The following is a 19,242-nucleotide window of genomic DNA, read 5'->3' on the forward strand; positions in this document are numbered from 1 at the left end:
AAACTTAGTTTGACTGGATATGAAATTCTGGGTTGAAAATTCTTTTCTTTAAGAATGTTGAATATTGGTCCCCACTCTCTTCTGACTTGTAGAGTTGCTGCCAAGAGATCTGTTGTTAATCTGATGGGCTTCCCTTTGTGGGTAACCCGACCTTTCTCTCTGGCTGCCCTTAACATTTTTTCCTTCATTTCAACTTTGGTGAATCTGACAATTATGTGTCTTGGAGTTGCTCTTCTCAAGGAGTATCTTTGTGGCGTTCTCTGTATTTCCTGAATTTGAATGTTGGCCTGCCTTACTAGGTTGGGGAAGTTCTCCTTGATGATGTCCTACAGAGTGTTTTCCAACTTGGTTCCATTTCCCCCCTCACTTTCAGGCACACCAATGAGACGTTGATTTGGTCTTTTCACATAATCCCAAATTTCTTGGAAGCTTTGTTCATTTCTTTTTACTCTTTTTTCTCTACATTTCTCTTCTCATTTCATTTCATTCATTTGATCTTCAATCACTGATAATTTTTCTTCCAGTTGATCAAGTCATTTGCTGAAGCTTGTGCATTTGTCACATAGTTCTCATGTTGTGGTTTTCATCTCTATCAGTTGTTTTAAGGTCTTCTCTGCATTGATTATTGTAGTTATCCATTCCTCCATTCTTTTTTCAAGGGTTTTAGTTTCTTTGCACTGGTTACGTAGTTCCTCCTTTAGCTCTGAGAATTTGATGGACTGAAGCCGTCTTCTCTCCACTCGTCAAAGTCATTCTCTGTCCAGCTTTGTTCCGTTGCTGGCGATGAGCTGCATTCCTTTGGAGGGGGAGATGCGCTCTGATTTTTTGAATTTCCAACTTTTCTGCACTGCTTTTTCCCCCTCTTTGTGGTTTTCTCTACCTTTGGTCTTTGATGATGGTGACGTACTGATGGGGTTTTGGTGTGGGTATCCTTTCTGTTTGTTAGTTTTCCTTCTAACAGTCAGGACCCTCAGCTTCAGGTCTGTTGGAGTTTGCTTGAGGTTCACTCCATACGCTGTTTGCCCAGATATCAGCAGCATAGGTTGCAGAAGATAGAATATTGCTGAACAGTGAGTGTTGCTGTCTGATTCTTGCTCTGGAAGCTTCATCTCAGGGTGTACCCAGCCGTGTGAGGTGTGATGTGTCGGTCTGCACCTAGTGGGGGATGTCTCCCAGTTATGCTACTCAGGGGTCAGGGACCCAGTTGAGCAGGCAGTCTGTCTGTTCTCGGATCTCAACCTCCATGCTGGGAGAACCACTGCTCTCTTCAAAACTGTCAGACAGTGACTTTTACATCTGCAGAGGTTTCTGCTGCTTTTTGTTTAGCTATGCCCTGTCCCCAAAGCTGGATGGAGTCTACAGAGGCAGACAGGCCTCCTTGAGCTGTGGTGGTCTGCACCTAATTCCAGCTTCCTGGTGGCTTTGTTTATCTACTTAAGCCTCAACAGTGGCAGGCGCCCCTCCCCCAGCCTCACTGCCACCTTGCAGTTAGATCTCAGACTGCTGTGCTAGCAATGAGGGAGGCTCCCTGGGCATGGGACCCTCTGGGCCAGGTGTGGGATATAATCTCCAGGTGTGCCGTTTGCTAAGACCCTTGGTAAAGCGCAGTATTAGTGTGGGAGTTACCCGATTTTCCAGGTGTTGTGTGTCTCAATTTCCCTTGGCTAGGAAAAGGAATTCCCTTCCTCCTTGTGCTTCCCTCACCCTGCTTCAGCTGTCACTGGTAAGGCTGCACCTGCGGACCAGCATCAACTGTCTGACATGCCCCAGTGAGATGAACCCAGTGCCTCAGTTGAAAATGCAGAAATCACCCATTTTCTGTGTTGCTCATGCTGGGAGCTGGAGTCTGGAGCTCTTCCTATTCGGCTGTCTTGGGCGCCACCCCCGAGATGGCTAGTTTTCTTCCAAAATCTGTTCTATTTTTCTTTCATTACAATAGGGTTTTAGTGAGATATCCAACTTCCTAGAAAATAAAATACACTGGCCAGCTTCCTTTGTAGCAAAGTATTAAATGTGGCTACATTCTGGAATGTAACTGGAATTATCCTGTGACAGCTTCCAGGATCCTTCAATGTGAGTCAATTGGTAGGTACCCATGAATGCTTCTTTCTCTTTTCCTCTAACTGACTGCACAGCATATATGTAAGGCTGCAATTCCACCACAGTCCATGAGTGAGGACAGAATCCATAGGATACCAGAGCAGAAATTTGGAAGGGCTTTGTGAAAAAGGACTGCTCTACTGTCTCTCTGGATTGTTTACCTCTAAAATTTTGCCTGAAAGACAAACTTCTAGCATGTTTAAGCCACTGTTATTTTGGGTTTCTGATAGTTACATCTGAACATTATTCTAACAAATCTAGGGAGTAAACAGTAAATCCCAGAAATTATGGAGCCAGAAAGTTTGTTTATAAATATCTAGGATCCATGACATAGCATTTATCCACACTTAATTTAGAGATTTTATCAATCCTTAGAAAGGTAGGATTGCATGATAAATAGCATAAGCTAACTGTGTAATATGTTTTATACGTTTAAATGAAATGTGTAGTAATGTTACTGTTTTCAGTACATACTTTGAGTACCATTATTCTGTAATTTTAAAATTATCTTTTTAACATATCCACATTAAATGCCTTCTCTGTATTATTATTGATAATTCTATGGAGTAGATTAAACCACAAAGCAAGTATTCTCAGTCTTGGTGAATTTCATGTCATAATGCAGTGAATGGCTCAGGAATCATGAGGCATTTTAAAAAACATAACGTGGCTAGGTATTTGTGATTTATATTCATGCATATAAATTTTCCCACTAAAACAAAATAAACTGACTAGAGCCATTTCTACAATTTTGATTTTTTGTTACACCATTGAAATATTACTATGATTATCATTTCAGCAACTTTGATTAATTTTATAAAAATAAGAAGGGAAATATAAAGATTTTACCAAATCTTTCAGAAACAGATAACTGCCATGTAATATGGGTATTCTGAGACTTAGAACTGATTCACTTTTCAACTCATTCTATAGGATGGCAAAATGTTGCTATTGCTTTCAAAAGAAGATAGCCTGCAAATGATAACTAAAGGCAATTTTCACTTATAGACAGATACCAAAGTCTTAAATAAAATAATAGCAAATTGAAATGGCAGTATATAAGTCATCATACATCATGACCAAGTGAGTTTTCTTTTAGGTTTGCAAGTATGGTTCAATATTAGGTGATAATGGTTTGGCTCTGTGTCCCCACCCAAATCTCATGTTGAATTATGAGCTTCAGTGTTGAAGGAGGGGCCTGATGGGAGACAGTTGGGTCATGGGGGCAGATTTTCACCTTCTCCCTTGCTATTCTCCTGATAGTGGGCAAGTTCTCACCAGATTTGATTGTTTAAAAGTCTGTAGCACTTCCGCCTTATCTCTCTCTCTCCTGCTCTGCCATTTGGAGATATGTTTGCTTTCCCTTTGCCTTCCACCATGATTGTAAGTTTCCTGAAGCCTCTTAGCCGTGTTTCTTATACAACCTGAGAACTGTGAGTCAAGTAAACCTCCTGTCTTCATAAATTACTCAGGTAGTTCTTCATAGCAGTGTGAGAACAGACTGGTACATTAGGAAAGCTACAAAGCTGGGTACAGTGGCTCACATCTGTAATTCCAGTGCTTTGGGAAGCTGAAGTAGGAGGATTTACTTGAGCCCAGGAGTCTGAAAAGCTACTAGGGTAATGCATTTTACTAATTTTTTTTTTAAGGGGGGACATTTTGCTCTGTCTTCCAGGCTGGAGTGCAGTGGCACAATCGTGGCTCATTGCAGCCTTGACCTCCTAGAATCAAGCAATCCTCCCAAATCAGCCTCCCAAGTAACTAGGGTTAGAAGCACGTGCCACCACACCTGGCTATTTTTTAAAATTTTTTTTGTAGAGATGAGGTCTCACTATTTTGCTTAGGCTGGTTTTAACTCCTGGGCTCAAGCAATCCTCCCACCTCAACCTCCCAAAGTGCTGGGATTACAGATGTGAGCCATGTAATTCCAGCACTCTGGAATTCCAAAGCACTTTGGAGTTCCAGAGTGCTGGAATTACCCAGCCTATTTTACTAATAAATTTAAAGGGTGAGAGGATGATAACTCAGTAGATACTAAAAAATCTGTAATCCTAATACAATTTCCTAGAAAGATAGAAATAAAGAGAAAATCCTTTTTAACTGGAGTGTATTTATGAAAGATCTTAAACATGGATTATACTTAAAGTTAAAACATTAGAAATATATAGCTAAGCACAAGACAAAAATACTCACTATAGATGGTAATAGTCTACATTGGAGAGAAGTGTTCCTCAATTCAATAAATTAAAAAAATATATAAAGTATATATTTTATGATATTGTTTATATTATACAATGTGTAATAATGTACATGTTTCTATTTTTGTTTTGTTTTGTTTTTGTTTTTGTTTTTTTTGGAGACAGAGTCTTGCTCTGTCGCCCAAGCTGCAGTACAGTTGTGCCACCTTGGCTCACTGCAACCTCCGCCACCTGAATTCAAGCGATTCTCCTGCCTTGGCCACCTGAGTAGCTGGGACTACAGGTGCATGCCACCATGCCTGGCTAATTTTTTTGTATTTTTAGTAGAGACAGGCTTTCACCATGTTGGCCAAGCTAGTCTCAAACTCTTGACCTCAGGTGATCTGCCCGCCTTGGCCTCCCAAGGTGCTGGGATTCCACGCAAAATGCTGGGATTACAGGCATGAGCCACTGTGCCCAGCCACATGTTTCTGTTACTTATATAAGAAATAGAAATATTATGTAAATATATATATTAAATAGCAATATATATTATAGATTTATATGCTATATGTGTAATGTGAATATACATGTATAATATATAATATCTTTGATGCAAAAAGAAAAGAATAGAGCAATGGGACTCTAATGGAATCTAGAAATATATTCATGATTATATGAAACTTTAAAATATAATAAAGGTGGCATTCCAGTTTACTTGAGGAATGACTTCCTCAACAAGGCAGAACTCCTGGAATTCAAGAAGGAAAAAACCCGAGGGATTTGACTCTAAAAAACTCAATGAGGCAAACAAACAAAAAAACTGGTTATTGATAAAAGATAAATTTAAAAGACAAGCAGTAAAATAGAATGAATATGTATATGTGTGTAATAAAAAGAATTATCCTAATATCCAAAACTATCTCCATGTTAATAATAAAATTAAACTAATAAAGAGAAGGGCAAAGAATATGAAACACAAATCAAGGCATGCACTTTTGAAATGATTTTAACTCCGTTATGAATACTGGGGAAATAATGAATAAAAATGTTTTATCCCATAATTTTAAAAAAGTGAAAAAAATTAGTAGTATACAGGTTTGGTGAAACTGAGGAAATGGTAACTCTGAATATACTGTTTGTAGGAATACACATTGGTTAAGACTCTGGTTAATCTATCAGATTTTTAAAATGAGTTTAATTCTTGAACCAAATTTCAACTTCTATGCACATGAGTGTTGACTTATGTACTGGTGTAACTAAGTGCCCAATTTTTAAAGTTTAATCCTTTTTCCTTTTTTTCTTTGTGTTCACTTAAACACTGGGCACCTCCTCACGTTGGTAGCATATCTGATTATATGTTTGCTTAAAAGTTCCAGAGGTTAAATCTTGAAACAATGCAAGCACCTGTGGAAACCTCCCACCTCAGGAGATTGCTTCAAGGCTACAGTTAATTTACAACCCAGCTGAGCCTAGGGTGATGCCAGCCCATTCACCAAATGGGGCAATAACTCAAGACAAGTCATCAAACCAAGTCACAACATAAACCTGCACTGCCTTGTCCCCTGCATGTCCTCCCCTTCTCAGACTTTCCCTTTTCAAAATTCTTGCACTGAACTTGGAAATTTAAAGTGGTTCCATGAAGGCAAGAGTCTGGACCATTTTCCCCATTGCTTGGTTTGGTTCATAATAAAGTTAATTCTCCTTCTATGAATTGCTAATTGCTAATTGGTTGTCAAGCGGTGAGCAGCTGAACCTGCATTTGGTAACGCTGGGATATTCAGTGCAAGAGAACTTGTAATCAAGAGTAATTGAGACTGCCTAAATGTAGATCAATAATAAAATTATTAAGTGGAAGTTTTATTTATTTATTTTAGAGACAAGGTCTCACTCTGTTTACCAGGCTAGAGTACAGTGGCCCAATCATAGCTCACTACGGCTTCAGTCTCCTGGGTTCAAGGAATCTTCTCACCTCAGCCTTCTGAGGTGCCAGGACTACAGATGTGCCCCACTATATCCAGCTATTTTTTAAAAAAATTCATAGAGATGGGGTCTTGCTATGTTGCCCAGGCTAGTGTCAAACTCCAAGCCTTAAGAACTCAGCTCCTCCCACCTCAGCTCCCACAAAGTGCTGGTATTACAGGTGTGAGCCACCCCATCCAGCAAATGCAAACTTTACATGATAGATATTCTGCTGCAGTTAGAAAGAATTAGGAAATATTTATACAGCATATTACTAAGTGAGAATAAAATAATACTTCAGAAGAATGTTCATAGCATAATTTTATTTATAAAAATCTTTATAAAAAATCATACATATTTCTGTGCGTAAATGTATACACTAAAGCATGAACAAAATTTCCAATTAATTTGGGGAGGTTCTGTGAAAGAGGCGGAGTGAGAGGAGGGCAACACAGAAGCTGAAATGTGGTATTTACCTTGTAACCTATATAGTTCTGTATTATTTGAATTTTTAAAAAAACCTATAGCCTATGCAATTTTTAAAATAATTACAAACATTCAGTACTGACCTTCTCTCTAGTTTAGGGGTATTCCTGCACAAAATATTCTATTTGTTCATGAATGATTCATATAGCATTCAATGTAGTTATTTTAAAGAAAGCTTGATTGCTTATTAGGAATTAAATATACATATCAAATAGTTTTGCAGAAATAAAAGTAGCATAAAATGTTAGCTATTTTAATTATAATAAATATGTATGCATGATATGCAGACAGTGGTTTCACTCATAGTAGATATACAGTTCTTACAAAGCTATTTGCTTAAGTGTAAATACAATTCTTTCAGAAAGTGAAGACCTGGGGTAAGATCTTAGCGTATTTCTGTTTATTTGTTTTAAGAGAATCTTAAAATTCTCGAAAATTAGAGGAGAAAAAAGAGGTTCAAAGGTGTTGACAGAGGCCAGGCGCAGTGGCTCACACCTGCAATCCCAGCACTTTGGGAGGCCAAGGCGAGGGGATCACGAGGTCAGGAGATCAAGACCATCCTGGCTAACATGGTGAAACCTCGTCTCTACTAAAAATACAAAAAATTAGCTGAGTGTGGTGGCAGGCACCTGTAGTCCCAGCTGCTCGGGAGGCTGAGGCAGAAGAATGGAGTGAACCCTGGAGGCGGGTATAGTGAGCCGAGATCACGCCACTGCACTCCAGCCTGGGCAACAGGCTCAAAAAAAAAAAAAAAAAAAAAAAAAAAAAAAAAAAGAAAAGAAAAGAAAAGTGTAGAGGGAAAGAAATAAAAGACTGTAAAATATTTAGAGAGGTTTATTCTGAACCAATACAAGTGACTGTGGCCTGGGGGACCATCTCAGGAGGTCCTGAGAAAGTGCGCCCAAGGTAGTCAGGTTACAGTTTGGTTTTATACATTTTAGGGAGATAGAAAGTACAGGGAAAGACATGAATCAATACATGTAAGGTATACATTGGTTCAACCCAGAAAAATGGGACATCTTCAAAGGGAGTGTTGTGGCGGGGGGTAGGGGGGGGTGTCTTACTGGTCACAGGTGAATTCAAAGATGTTTTTGATTGGCCACTGCTTGAAAGAGTTAAGCTTTGTCTAAGACCTAAAGTCAGTAGAAAGAAATGCTTGAGTTAAGATAAGGGAGATTGTGGAAGCCACAGTTCTCGTTGTGTTGATGAAGCCTCCAGATAGCAGGCTTCAGAAAAAATGGATGGAAAAGGTCTTTTTTTCTGACCTTAAAAGATGCCAAACTCTTAGTTAATCTCTTAGATCCAGGAAAGGATTACCTTCTACTTAATGAAGATTCTCTACAGATGCACCATTTCCCCCACAAAAGATGGCTTTGCATGGCCATTTCAAAATATGTCAAAGAAATATATTTTGGAGTAAAATATTTTGATTTTCTTCAGCGTCTGCCATCTGTCATGTGATGCTATACCAGAGTCAGGTTGAAATTTGGTATCTTACTGCCAAAGAGTCTGTTTTGTCAGTCTTACACGCTCTATTTTAATGTTAATGGTGGTCAGTTGTACCTAAACTCCAAAAGGGACGGAGTACATCAGGGTGTGTCTGACCACCCTTCCTGTTAAGGTTGGGAATTTAGTTTTCCAGGTTTCCTTTGGCCCAGAGCAGGTCCATTCAGTTGGTTGTAGGGGACTCGGGATTTTATTTTTGGTTTACAGAAGATTAGTACAGGAGCTGTTCCTTGAATGTTTCATATTCTGCTAGGTCCAAAAATCCACCAGAAGGAACAAATTCCCTTCACTTACTGGCTGTTTTCATTGGGTTAGGAATAAGAAGCTCCAATAAGTTCTGTTCAAGGAATTGTTGCTATTGGAATTCCTATTGTGTTTTTACTACTTGGTGGAAGCCGGTGTTTGTCATGTAAATAGGAATGGTGGCTCGTTTTTTGACACCATTAACTAATGTCCCAGAAAGTCAAGGTTTTCGCTTGAAAGAAATGCAACTTAAATTGGAGAATAGTAACACCCAGTGAAGCTGCTGAGACCTTTCCAAGTTACATGGAAAAAGAGGCAAAGGACTTTAAAAAAAGGTACTGTGATATACCCTGAGGGAAGCTATGATAGGTCATTTGATGTTAGGTGTAGGCAAAACATTTCTTTTTTTATGATTGGAGAAAACAAACAGATGAAACATGTGCATGAATTATATTTTCACTATTTACTGCTGATGGATTCAACTTTATGTTGATTCCACTTATGAAGCCTAAACCAATTTTCCCTTTTGTGACAAGAGCTCTGCCAGTGTTCAGTGGATCTAATAACTCTTGGAGAGATAGATTAATATGTGGAATGCAAAATGAGACCATAATGAAAAGGCTCTTGACTCAGGAAGACCTAAATTTTCAACATGTTGAAATTTCAGCATCTGTGAAAATTGAAGCCAGAGAGGCAGCACTTTTTTTCTTTTTTCTTTTTTTTTTTTTTTTTTTTTTTTTTTGAGGCAGGGTCTCACTCTATTGCCCAGGCTAGAGTGTGTGATGCTCATTACAGACTCAACCTCCTGGGCTCAAGTGGTCCTCCCACCTCAGCCTCCCCAGTAGCTGGGACCATAGGTGTAAGCCACCACAACCAACTAATTTTTCTATTTTTTGTGGAGACAACGTTTCACTATGTTTCCCAGGCTGGTTTTGAATTCCTCGGCTCAAGTGATCCACCTGCCTTGGCATCCCAAAGTGCTGGGACCATAGAGCATTGACTTTTACTGTAAAATACTAAGTTAGAAGGAAGTCCATTAAGAAAAAGACTGAACAAAATAGAAGAAATGAAAGCTTAGCAAGCAGAAACACAAGTCTGGGTAATTTTATTAAATGTGGGATTTCAGGTGAGGAGTGTGTGTGTAGTACACTCTTAGAAACATATCATGGCTGTAAGATCAATGATAGCCATAAGGCCCACTAAGCATCTTGCAGAGCATATACTACCTGTCACTTAGCAGTGTCATGCAATTTGACTTGGGAGTTTCTAACCCTGGCGTGGGAATTTCCAGAAGACGAGGCCACCTTAGCACAGATGTAACTTTTATAAACCTTCAAACAATGCTTACCCTTACAAGAACAGTCCAAACTCCCTTTATGAAAGAAACACCTGGTAACTGACTTGCATTGAATACAGGTGTAGGAGAGGGAAAAGGATCCCCAAAACATGAGAACTGTCTCTGGATGGAGACTCTCTAGGTCAGTCAGTCAACTGACCCCATGATGGTACCTGGCTGTCCCTGGCTCATGTCACCGGCCAGCTTCTGCCATCCATCTTTTAAGTGTGCTACCAAGAATAAACTACTTGATGCTGTGAGCCGAGATTGTGCCATGCCACTGCAGCCTGGGCAATAAGAGCAAGACTCCATCTCAAAAAAAAAAAAATAAATAAAAGAAAAAAGAAAAAGAATAAACCACTTGAGCATCAGATGTGCTCTAAGACTCGAACTGAATGGAAGAGGTCGTCCCTGGGAAGTTCCTGAGAATCACTCGGAACCTCCAAACATGACAGTGTGAAACAAAGAAACAGAGAATCAGATGAGGAAACTGAGAACAAGGGAGGTAAAAAAAAAATCAGCTCTTCCTTCATTGCTGATACTTCAAGGGCAACTTTCTGGCTCTCAGCACAGAGGCCTTTTTTGCTACATCCAGTCCTTCTTTAGCATAAAGAGAGTGCCTTCTCAAACAGGGCATTCAAGCAGGTCAACAAGGGAATCTCTAAGAATGGAAACATGATGGGCAGTAAGGAGCATGGTAATACAATACGTTGATCAGCATGAATGATGAAAGTAAATTTAGGGATGGAGCATGGATAGAAGCTTCTTTTCTGGAACTGGGTGAAATATAATTTTGAAAGCCATATCAACTAATATCAAGATAAAATCAGAATACTAAATAGAGATGCAAATGCTTATGACAGATTCTACATCTTGCAAAAAAATTATTCTTATAGAGAACAGTGGCTATTTAAATAATTTTCTGTGTTCCTGTGTAGGTAGTTTGATTGTAAGGAAGTATTACAAATATCCCTGGCCTATGTTAAATGTACATTTGGGCTCAGATTATATTTGGCATCCCTTTTTGACAATCTTTGCTTTTCATTAATGGGCACAGAGAGATGTCTATTAAGTAGCATGGAAAAGAAAAACACACTTCTTCCGCTTCAGTTTTTATGGAAGGTGTTTGAACCTAATTATGTAGCTAATTCATTAATTAATTCAATATGCATTTACTGAGTGCCTATTCTGTACCAGATACTGTGCTGGGGAAGGAGTGGTAAATAAGGCAATAATAGTCCCTTGTCATTATAGAGTTTTCAGTCTAGTGGGATTTAGTATAATAGTACAATGTCTCCTTATGAGAATTTTTTAGATAATTACTTATACTGTATATAAAATGAGTACATAGTGTTAATGGAAAATACAGGAAAAGATAAAAATATTCAAGGCATGTGGAAATATTACATCTCTTAATACCATCTCTTGGAGATAACCATTGCAAAAGTTTTGATGTATTACTTTCAAATTATTTTTTTTTGAGAGCATGGAGACCTATACATTGAGACACATATACATGTATCTATCTTTCTATCTGTTCATCATCTAACCACCCATTTCTCAACACACATATGCGGACACACACAGGACACACACAGACACAACCATTTTGTTAAATGCATAACATTAAAAGAATACAAAGGATATTCTTGGCTAGCTTGATGCCTTTATATACCTTCTCTATTATAATTATAGATTCCTTTTTGAAAAATAATGTTCCCTTTCAGGTCCCTAAAGTCCAGTGATATCTAAATCAAAACTTCAGTTTCTCATTCAAACCAAATCTTCTCCCATCCACTCTGCCTATTTTGACCCATTATGGCTCAAAGATGTCTATGAAAGGAGTCAAAGACTAACATATTTGAAGAGATTTATTCTGAGCCAAATATGAGGACCATAACCCATGACACGGCCCCAGGAGATCTGAGAACATGTGCTCAAGGTGGTTGGACTACAGCTTGGTTTTAAGGAGACATAAGACATCAATCAGTACATGTTATATGTATATTGGTTGGTCCAGAAAAGTGGAACACTTTGAAGGGGAGTGGGGTTGGAGTGGTTCCAGGTAATAGGTGGATTCAAAGATTCTCTGATTGGCAATTGGTTGAAAGAGTTAAGTTGTTATCTGAAGACTGTAAATCACTAGAAAGGTGTGTCTGGGTTAGTATAATGGATTGTGAGGACCAAAGTTTTTATCATGCAGAGGAAGCTTCCAGGTAGCAGGCTTCAGAGAAAATAGATTGTAAATATTTCTCATCAGACTTAAAAAAAGTGCCAGACTCTTAGTTAATTCTCTCTTGAATCAGGGAAATGACCTGCAAAGGGAAGGGGATTCTCTACAGAATGTAGAATTTTTTTCCCCACAAGAGACAGCTTTGCAGGGTCATTTCAAAATGTGTCAAAGAAATATATTTTGAGGTAAAATACTTTGATTTCTTTCAGGGCCTGCTGTCTGTCATATTGATATCTCATTGCTATAAAGAGTCCGTTTTGTCAGTCTTAAGGTCACTATTTTAGTGTTAATATGGGTCAGCTCTGCCTGAATTCCAAAAGGAGGAAGGCATAATGAGGCATGTCTGACTCCTCCTTCACATCATGGCCTGAACTAGCATTTCAGGTTAACTTTGGAATGCCCTTGGCTTAGAGGAGGTGTCCATTCACTTGGCTGAGGGGTTTAGAATTTTTAGAATTTTATTTTTGGTTTATAAGGACCTAGAATGAGGAAGGGAAGCATGACTTCATCCATCTCCTCTTCTCATCCTGTGCTGCTTAGGATTCAAGCAAGGGAAGGGAGATTCGAGGAAAAGACACAAAATCTAAGATGTCTGGTACTATTTTAGTTCTGTCTTGACTAATACTGGTTATTAGCCATATTCTCCATTTTGGAAGGTGTCCAAATATTGATACCGATGGGAATGAAATCTGGTTCTTTAGAACCATTCTGCAACTGCAGGTGTGTACACACGCATTTTTGCATGCACACATGCAGATAGACACATGTTTTTAACTTCTGTTCTGATTACTCCCTAATACAGACCTCTCTCTCTGGCTGACTACTTAAGATGTCCTTCCTCTCTGCACCAAAAGCAGCTTATCAGAACCCCCAATTGCCTTGTACCGTCTCTCTTGTGTGGGGACAATCCACAGTACCAATTAGCCCTCAGGAATCTCAGGCTTTCTTGCCTTGCTAAATAATTGAAGTACAGGCTATGCCCCATGACTATCCTTTGTCCATTAACTGCTTTGTTTTCTGATTGGGAGTCAGGCTCCAGTCACCTCAGACACCAAGAGAAACACATCATGCTCTGTCATGAACTTTTACTTTATTTCAGTCCTATGGCAACAATGGGGCCTACCATTCCACGGGGTTGGGTCTCTGAGGGATGCCTGTCTCCCTGTCTTGTAGAAATCCTGCCTCTCAATGTGTGTTTCTTTTTGGAGCATTTAAGGAAGGGCTTGAGGGGAGAAAAAATGCTACAGTACTCCCTTTAAATTTGACTACTTTTCTCTCTTAAAGGTGCTCTTTAATCAATTTTTTAACTTTAGAATTCACTTAAGTAGGTTAGAGGTAGGTGGTGGGAGTTGATAACTGCTGGACCAGTTCTGCTCTCTTCTCAGAATCCTTCATGAATAGGTCTAACATCTCTCTTTAGAATACAGTTTATTTATAACCCATTGTTCTCAGTTTTGGGGTTTCAGCCAAAATTCTAAGACAACAGGAAGAGTTCTATTCAAATTCCTGTTTATATATATATTTATATGTGTGTGTGTGTGTGTGTGTATATACACACACACATAAAGTTGATTTCACATTGCTTATGATGTAATTTTTAACCCTTTTATTCTCATAATTTTATCATGAGCACTTAATCATATCATTGTATCTTTTTGAAAATGTCATATTAAATCTTTAGTTACATATTATTTTATTACATAAAGTGTCATAATTTATTTCCCTTTTTGCTTGTTTAAACTATTCATTTTACAAATTTGATTGTAATGGTAATACACACTCATTATAGATATTTGGAAAATACAAAAGTGCAAAGAAGATAATGACAATAATTTGTAATCCTATGAAAATAGCTACTTTAATATTGGTATGTTTCCTTCTGGGTTTTCGCCTCCTGAATAAATTAAAGAATGGATATAGATGTAGCTATCAAGATAGTTTAATATATATATGTAAGTATATATATATATGCACATAAAGCACATTTAACCCCATTAATACTTTATATGATCATATATCAGCATTTAAAAATAAATGAGATTCTTACTGTATATAGTTTTGTGTCCCGGTTTTACTTTCTGTTATATTTTGGTCTTTCTTCTTTTGATCTTTCTTTGATTTTCCTTCATAGTTGAGGAAATGTTTTAAGAAACTAACTTTTTATTATTATAAAATAATATGCATCAATTATAAAAAAGCCTAGGAGATACAGATTGGCAAAAAAATATTAACTTTTTGGTATTTATCCAGTCTGAGTCTGTCATACAGTCTTTGGATAGAAATGAGATTACAATAGTATCAACACCCAGATCTTACGAGCTAAAGAACACCAGACTTCTGCAAAGTTCTCTCTCCTATTCCTGCTCACTCCGATTATTTATAAGCATTCCTGAGATTGGAATATCGACAGATTTCACCTGCACTACCCACTCATCTATTGGTAACAACTGTCTGGCGCACTCTTGCCATGGGAGGACCTAATAAGCCACGCTCCTCCAGGGACCCCGGCGGGTGGGGGCAATATTGGCTGCCATTATCCTTTAGGACCCAGAACCACTAATTTTATCCAGCTGGGAGCCCAGTCCAGTTTGTTTTACCAAACTCCTTCTCTCCTTAGGGTTCTCTCTGGGATCCATAATCTTTCCCTGAAATCTGGACTTTGCATTATCACCCTTTCACCTCCTATAGTCTGAGAGTTATATCTGTACTTGTGTGCAACCCAGTTGTAGACACAGTTCACAATATACCCCTTTGCAGAGGCGATTCCACTCTGCGGTAATTCACCAGAAGTTGTTAAGAGAGGGGTTGGCACAGACAATACTTTGTTACACACACAAACACCCACACCCACTTACAATTATGGGATAATTGTTATAATATGTATAATATTTATACCATGTATTTTTCTGGACATGTTTACTATAAAAAATCTTTAAGTGTTTTGTACATGTATACAGATGTGTATATGGTGGTTTTACAGATATATCCACAGATACTTCTATACTCCTCCACCTGAGAGGTGAAGCTTAATTATCCTTACCTTGAATATGGGCTGGACTTAGTGACTTGCTTCTAGTAATGGGATGTCACTTCTAATATTAGATAATAAAAGGCTGTCCTTGTATCTTAAGAATGTCCTGTCTCTCTTTCTCTCCCTCTCTCCTCTTTGGGGAAAGGAAGATTATAAACAGTCCTAGGGAAAGGTGCATATGGTGAAGAAATGAAGTCTTTTGTAATTTTCCTGGGTGTGGAAGAGCCTGCTTCAGCTTCAGTCACGTCTGCAGGGACTGTAGCCCTGACCAACCACTTGACTGTAATTTCATAAGAGACCAGGTACCAGAAACACCCAGCCAAGCTATTCCCAGATTCTTGACTCAAAGCAACTGGGAGAGAAGAAATATTTGTTGTTTTAAGCTGCTTATCTTTAGAATAACTTGTTTTACAGTAACAGATAACTAATTTAGGATAAATAAATGATAGATATGTAAGCTATAAAGAACATATCAATTACAAATCTGTACCCTTCTACTCAACTTGTAACAAACTTTGCCATTGTATATTATGAACACTTTTTTATATCATTAAATTTATCCTGTAACATTCTTTCAAAATTAGTACTAGTATTCTATGGTATAAATATAATAAAGTTCACTGGACCCCCCCATACCACATTTTGGATGTTGATCAACTTATACTTATTGTTCTTATTGACAGTACTGTGACGAACATTAATAACTGTATAGGCAGTATTTTTAGTTGTAATCAACAGAAACATTTTCTGGCTGATTTAAATAGCTAAATAATTTATTAAAAGGGTATTTGATAGAAAATTACCTCAAATTAAAAGTGAAAACCCTGAAAAACAAGAGAAAATGTATTAGAAAATGAAAAAAAAAAACAAAAACCCATACTATATGGCTCTATGGGGTCTAAACAGCTGTGGAAAGCATCGAAATAATGTTATAGAATCTGCCCAAAGAGGAAAACAATTCCACCTCCAACCCTTAAATGCTGATTCCACACCACCAACGCTCAGTGGTCGTAGCAGCACCACTGCTGCAATTGCCCCAGGAACTCTTCTTCTTTAGGAAACAATGATTGCCAGAGAGGATTCTCTTGGTACTGTTTCTTTCTAGTACTACCTCCTGAGTTTGGGATTGGTGAGTATGACTGGTGGAGCCTTCGTCACAGGCTCATGCCCTGCAAGGAAGATGGGAAAAGCAAGAACTTGGCAGTTTTCATTTCTATAGTGAGAGATAGGTTGTGTCTCTCACTGAGAAGGCTGTTTGTATACTGAGAAGTGAAGAAGAGTGCCAGATGTCTGCTGAAATCCATGTTGGCATGTATAACATCAACTCAAACCATTTTTTCAATAATTAAAAAAATTCTCCATGCGAAGTAATGCAATTAACCTGCATGTATCCAAAATGCATTTGCCTCCTGCCTCTAAGGGGAGCAACACAAAATCTTATTCTTCACTACATCCTGACAAACTCATTTTTCTTCTAGTTAATTTGTAATGCATTTTGATCCTATGGGCCAAACTGAAAAGATATTCAGCACCAACATGTCCTACATAAAATAGTAAGAAAAAAGGATTGGAAAGAAAAGAGAAGTTAACTATATAAACACAAGAAAGGAAGAAAATACAAGTTGTAGCAATCCTCTTTTCTGTAACTGGTCATGAGGCTGAAGTTGGTAAGTATAACTTTTCTGCTGTGTTATTCCTTTCCTGTATCTATTTTTTCTATTCAGCTGATACCTCAACTCTTCAAGATTCTTTACCTGATGGAGTGTCCCAAACGTTCATTCCTGACGAATCTTAACCTTTGGATGTCTTTTCTACACAGATGCTGTGGTCTCCCAGTTAATTTTATCAGTGAACATGTTAGTACCCAGAAGTACCTCCGGGCATTCTTTGAGTTCCATAGAATCATATTTCTTACTTTCCTAATTGTGTAGCAGTACTTCTAATTTCTTTTGACAGTCAGGATCAGTCTCAAAAGTCGACACCAATATTCCCTTTATCCCCTATTCACTTAGATGTATAAAGAACCTGGACTGGCCAGGTGGCATTGCCCACTTACCGATTCCAAGTTCCATTGTTGTCTTAAATATCTCTGTTATAAGCATTCCTGCTTGGCCACCAAAACAACCAAACCCGTTGCACCCAGAGTTTCATAGATGGAAAGCTGGATTGTTTTGGTGCCTGTATTTTGGGTAGAACCTTCTGTAATCCAGGACTTGCCCCTTTTCAGTCAATTGATTGTAAGTAGCTCTTCATGATACCTTCGGTAAGAATAGAGGAAGGGATGGTAATGAGCCTCCAAACTTAACTTGTGCCTTCAGAACCTAATCAGGTTCAGTTCTCTGTGCTCACTTTTATTTGACAGGGGAACCCCTGGGGCACACCTGACTTTATAGACAAGTGGATTATATATCAAACTTATAATGTGGAGTTCCATTGTCCATGATCACATGTTTTCTTGTAACTAGGTACCTGGGAGAAGCCAGGATCTGTTACTCAAAATAAGCACAACACTTGAGAAAGTGGTAAAGATTCTGCTCACAAAGATTTATGGTTTCTGCTGTGGTTCTCCTGTTGGAGCTGGCTGTCAACCATTGGAATATCACTGGGTTTTCTGGGCAGAAGGAAAAGTAGTGGAGCTTCTTCTAGTACAGCCTGACCAGCTGAAGCACCTTCTCTTCCTCTGGGACCTTACTCAATACTGGCACCTGTTAGCATATCTCATAAATGCTCAGATGGTATATACAAAATGGTTATATTTTCTCTCCTAAAACTAAAATGGTCCAAGTGTTGTGCCCTTCTGTAGTGGGCACAACTTATTCCACCATGTCATTCCCTTTGTATGAGAGAGACCATGTCCCCCTAAAAATATATTTTAAAGAAGTTAATATTAGGCTTCTATATTTTTGTGGTTTTTCTCCAATCTTCTGGTAGATATAAATTTTACCCTGGTATGTTTTACCTAAGGCTTCTACTATTTTCCATGCTGTACAGCTTATAGTTATATTATTAATAGAATGAACCAGAATAATGTTTATAGGATGTTGAGACAATCTACCTCTCTAGAGGTAATTCAGCTTACCTCTTATCAAAACTCGTAAGAAGTGAACTTTCCCAAATGTAGGAAATCTCAAAGAGAGTGACTCATGTCCATTATAATAATGAACTATTCTGCTGGTGGGGAGTTTTGCCTTGAGGTTGACTAATAGCTGCTAGCTGATCAGGGTGGTGATTACTGATAATGGCAATGATGGGGGTGGTTGTAGTAATTTCTTAAGATAAGGCAACAGTGAAGTTTCCTGCATTGATTGACTCTTCCTATCTGGAAAGATTTCTCTGTAACATGTGATGCTGTTTGATAACATCTTACTTTCATAAAACTGTTTTCAAAATTGGAGTCAATCCTCTCAAACCCTGCCACTGCTACATCAACTAAGTTTATGTAATACTAAATCCTTTGTCATCATTTCAACAGTGTTCACAGCATCTTCACCAGGAGTAGATTCATTCTCAAGAAACTACTTTTTTTGCTCATCCGAAGAGAAAACTCTTCAGCTGTTCAAGTCTTATCATGATATTGCAGCAATTCATTCACACATCTTTGGGCCCCACTTCTAATTCTAGCTCTGTTGCTATTTCCACCCCATCTGCAGTGACTTCCTTCACTAAATTCTTGAACCCCTCTAATTCATCCTCAAGAGTTGGAATCAACTTCTTATAAACTCACGTTAATATTGATATTTTGACTTCTCCCCATGCATCACGAATATTCTTCATGGCATCTAGAATGATGAATCTTTTCCAGAGGGTTGTCAATTCACTTTGCCCTGATCCATCAGAGAATCACTTTCTATGGCAGCTCTAGCCTTACAAAATGTATTTCTTAAATTATAAAACTGGGAAGTCAAAATTACTCCTTGATCCATGGGCTGCAGAATGAATGTTATGTTAACAGGCATGAAAACAACGTGAATCTGCTTTTATATTTCTGTCAGAGCTCTTGGGCAACTAGATGCATTGTCAATGAACAGTAATATTTTGAAATGAATCTTTTTTTTTTTCTGAGCAGTAGGTCTCGATAGTGGGTTTAAAATATTCAGTAAACCATACTTTAAACAGATGTGCTGTCATATATGCTTTGTTATTCCATTTCTAGAGCACAGGCAGAATA

This window comes from Rhinopithecus bieti, unplaced genomic scaffold (genome assembly GCF_001698545.2).
Source record: "Rhinopithecus bieti isolate Rb0 unplaced genomic scaffold, ASM169854v2 scaffold_32105, whole genome shotgun sequence".
NCBI lineage: Eukaryota > Metazoa > Chordata > Mammalia > Primates > Cercopithecidae > Rhinopithecus > Rhinopithecus bieti.